Below are 4696 nucleotides of genomic sequence, written 5' to 3' on the forward strand. Positions count from 1 at the left end.
TTGGATCTTAAGTTTTCAATAGAGGAGTAGAGAAGATAATTTTAGTGGAGAAGGACAAAACCGTAAGGGTTTTTGGCTACATACCTAGTTACAGTGGGTCTAGAGTTGGATACTTTGGAGTTCTTAGCTCCTATTTACTCTCCATGTAGGAGATGCAAAAGGTCTGAAACTTCTCCCAAGCTACAAAAAGTAAGAGTTTTTGAAATGTAGTGGCCTTATTGAGTGGGATGAAACCAAAGATTCCTCTACAACAATAGAATCAAACTAAAGTATTTTAAAGAGTCAAAGGCTTCTTGAAACCCATATTTTTCCTTCTCTTTGTTTAGGTTTTAACAATTTTGAAAATCTCTACTTTGCACAAGAGTCTAGACATCCCTCTTTTCTTTTTTGAGTAACCATTTCTATGATTTTTGCCAAAGATGATGCATTACATGACATGATTGTGACTTTAAGTTTAAATTTAAGTGAAATTTATTTGTAGAATCATTGAAAGACCTCTAATAAACTATTTTCTTTGACACTTTTTCATCCATGCCTTGTGTGTTCTCAAAGTATTCTGTTCTTGACTAATAATGCTAGCTTCTTACCATATAGTGAGTGAAGTGTTAAATACCCCAAGCTTCTATCATTTCCTAACAACCATACATTTGAGATTCTTTCCATTTTTATCCATATTTTTTAGATCCTTATATAAAAAAGTATATTCACAGATTTAAAATGAAAGAACACAACTCTAAGCATTGAAAGTACTAAGAACATTGCCTTCAATCTTACCACTTTGGTATCCAATAACCAGCCTCAACATAAAGGATTAAAAAAGATCACAAAAATCAATTGTCTCTATGTATAATATTTAATACACATAGATTAAGCAATGCACATATAAAAAAGAGAATAGAATTAATATAATTGACAATTTAATTTTCTTGCAACTCTCATTACAAATATAAAAATAATCATTGTGCAAAAGTAAATGCAAACATGCATACAAATTTGATGTATCTTAATACATAATATATATGTTTGCTGTAATGATTATATGATGGCTAATTATGCATGCAAGGTCAAATGATCTCATACACTGATTCAACCTAATGGTTGATGGATATGAGATCAATGAATGACCTAATGGCCTTGAGATGTTTAGATGGATGCTCAAACAATGTTCAAAAATATGGCTTTAGCACATTAATTGTAGTAATGCAAAATCATGGCTAAGTTATAGCAAAAAATATTGTGATGTTCTCCCTGGGCTATCTCTAGAGAGAGATGATAAACATAAAGTAGAGATAGACCAAGATGGAGCAAGTAGTGATGGTTAAGGGCTACTTGCTATCTTCTCCTCCATTATTATTCTTCCATTCTCAAAGTTTTCTACAAGTGGTATCCTCCAGTGATGGATTTCCTCAACTTAGGGACACTTTACATATGCTTCTACTTTTGACACATACAACCATAGGATATGAATGTCATATTTATCAACGCTCCCCCTCAAGCTCAGAATGAGCTTGCACACATAAGACTCCAAGTGCACTCTTGAAGTACTCAAACTTATCTCTACCTAATGCTTTGGTAAAGATATCAGCAACTTGGTCATTTGTTTTCACATGGACCAAGTCAATCTCTCCATCAATCTTTGCCAACATAATGCTACTAACATTGTCACAATACATAATGACTCCACCATCAATCTCTATCCCCATGTCATATAAGATCAATCTCAGCCTTGTTTGCTCACATGCTGCCAATGCAATGCCTTTATACTCTACTTCAGTGCTTGATAGAGCAACTATAGGTTGCTTCTTATTGCTCCAACTTACCATGGTTGAACCAAATGAGAATGCATAGCCACTAGTAGATCTTCTATCCATAGAGCTACCTGCCCAGTCTGCATCTGAGTATCCAAACAATGTAGGCTTTATTCCTTTTTCATAAAACAAGCCAAATCCACATGTCTTCTTCACATACCTAAGAACTCTTCTCACTACATCCAAATGTGATTTGCATGGTTTCTGCATAACTGACTTATCAATCCAAGTCTGGTCTTGTAATGGTCAAGTAGATAAGACTACCAACCATCTTTCTGAACATAGTGACATCCTCAACATAAGATCATCGTCCATCAACTTAACATTTTGATCCAATGGTGAATCAACGGTTTGCATCTTGTCATGCCATATTTTTCCAACATCTCCAATGCATATTGCCTTTGTGTCAACCATATACCATGAGGGGTATCAATAACCTCAATACCCAAGAAGTATCTCAACAAACCAAGGTCCTTTATATCAAAATCTTTATGTAACCCATGCTTGACTTCAGAAATCTCCTTCTCAAATGTACCTGTAATAATGAGTCATCAACATAGATGACAACAACAACCATACCATCTTTTGTATGCCTCACATAAAGTGAATAATTAGCTTTGCTTTGCTAAAATCCCATGCTGCATAAGAATTTGCTAATTCTATCACACCACGCTCTTAGTGCTTGCTTCAGTCCATATAAAGCCTTCTTCAACCTGCATACATAATGTGGGTATTTTGGATCTATATAGCCCTCTGCTTGATCCATGTACACTTCCTCTTCTAAGTTGCCATTCAAAAATGCATTTTTCACATCCATTTGATCAAGCTTCCAACCATAGATAGAAGCCAAGGAAATCATTGATCTCACTATCGTCATTTTTGCTACTGGATTGAATGTTTCTTCATATTCCAAACCATAAGTTTGTGCATATCCTTTTGCAACCAGCCTTTCTTTATACCTCTCAAGAGAATCATCCGACTTACATTTGACCTTATAAACCCATTTACATCCAATGGATTTCTTGCCATGAGGTAATTTCACCAAATCCCAAGTCTTGGTTTTCCTTAGTACATCCATCTCCTCATCCATTGCTTGTCTCCACTCTTTGCTCTCTACTGCTTCTTCAAAGCAAGTAGGCTCCACATGTTGTAAATAAGAAACCATGTATGCATAATGCATCTTCATGAACCCATTATAGGTCAATCTATCAATCGAATACCTTACCCTTTCTGACCTTCTCAATTGAGGTGCACTACCATGTGTCTCAACTAATCTAGCATGTGGTGGAACATACTTTCATGCACTTCTAGTGCTAGGTGTTTTAACATCTAGAATGCCATACTCATCATCTATAGATTCATCTTCTAAACTTTCAGCCATAGGTCTCTTTCCTTTTGCAACTTCTGCACTCCTTTGTGCATTTCTCAATCTACCACTCCATGGACTGTAGTTGCCACTGCTTTCCACATTCTCTTGAGGTCTTGAAGCATCTTCTACATGCTGATTTTCAGCCTTGTTGTTTGCTGAAATTTTCCTTCCATAGCCATCATCATCATTGCTTTCATAGGAATCAACATCCACTGCAATTTTGGGCTTGCACCATGATTCATATTCACTGAATCTCACATCCCTGCTTATGTATACTTCCTTATTCACTAGATCATAGCATTTCTATCCCTTCTTCTCATCAGGATATCCAAGGAAAATGCATTTTACAGTCTTTGGTTCCATCTTCTTTCTCAAATCATCCGGAACATGAACATAACAAACACATCCAAAGTCTTTAAGATATGCAACAGTGGGTGTCCTGCCATACATTCTCTCATATGGTGACATATTATGAGTCAAGGCTGTAGGTGTTCTATTCATAATGTGAACTGTAGTATGCACTGCTTCTGCCCAATATGACAATGGCATGTTCATTTGGTTCATCATTGCCCTTGCAACCTCTGCAATAATCCGGTTCTTCCTTTCAGCCACACCATTTTGCTAAGGTGTGTACCTACATGTCAATTTCCTTTTGATACCATGATCTCTCAAGAAATCACAAAACTCATATGAGATATACTCTCCACCATTATCTGACCTCAAACATTTTATGTAGCATCCAAACTGCTTTTCAGGCATAGATTTAAATTCCAAGAACTTTTCAAATGCTTCACTTTTATGCTGCATAAAGTACACCCAAGCCATTCTACTAAAATCATCAATGAAAGTGATATAGAATCTACATCTTCCACTCATAGAAACATTCTGACATGGGCCCCATATATCTGAGTGTACCATTTCCAAAGGATAGGTGCTTATTCTCCCCCTCTTTGGAAATGGCAATTTGGACTGCTTGCCAAATTGACAAGCCTCACATACATGATCAAAATTCACATATCCAAAATCCAGTAGACCATGGACTATCTGTCTTAATTGCATTTGCTTCAATCTTTGCAAATCGACATGACCAATCCTTCTATGCCATAATTCCACATCCTTATCTTGCCCATGTCCTCTCTCAACATACATAGAGTTTTGAATCATTGGAGTAGCTGCATCCAAAGCAAATAATCTCCCTTTCTTTCTACCATGAGCAATCACCCTGCCAGGTCTTCCATTATGGAACTCCTCAATGAAACATCCAAACTTATTGAATCTCACCTGCAATCCTTGATCGACCAACCGATGCTAAGTTCTTAGTTATTGTGGGCACATAAAGTACATCACAAAGCTTATTCTCAATCCCATCTTTGGTAACAAGTGGCACATTACCAATATGAGTAATTTTATGTAAAGTACCATCACCAGTGGCAATATATTCCTCATTCTACATTTTCTCCTTACTATCAAACCACTCAGCATGATGAGTCACGTGGTTTGTAGCTTCTGAATCTAAAAA

The sequence above is a fragment of the Lygodium microphyllum genome, chromosome 30 (assembly GCF_053477565.2).
Source record: "Lygodium microphyllum isolate KBCC chromosome 30, Lygodium_microphyllum_v1.1.10, whole genome shotgun sequence".
Taxonomy (NCBI): domain Eukaryota; kingdom Viridiplantae; phylum Streptophyta; class Polypodiopsida; order Schizaeales; family Lygodiaceae; genus Lygodium; species Lygodium microphyllum.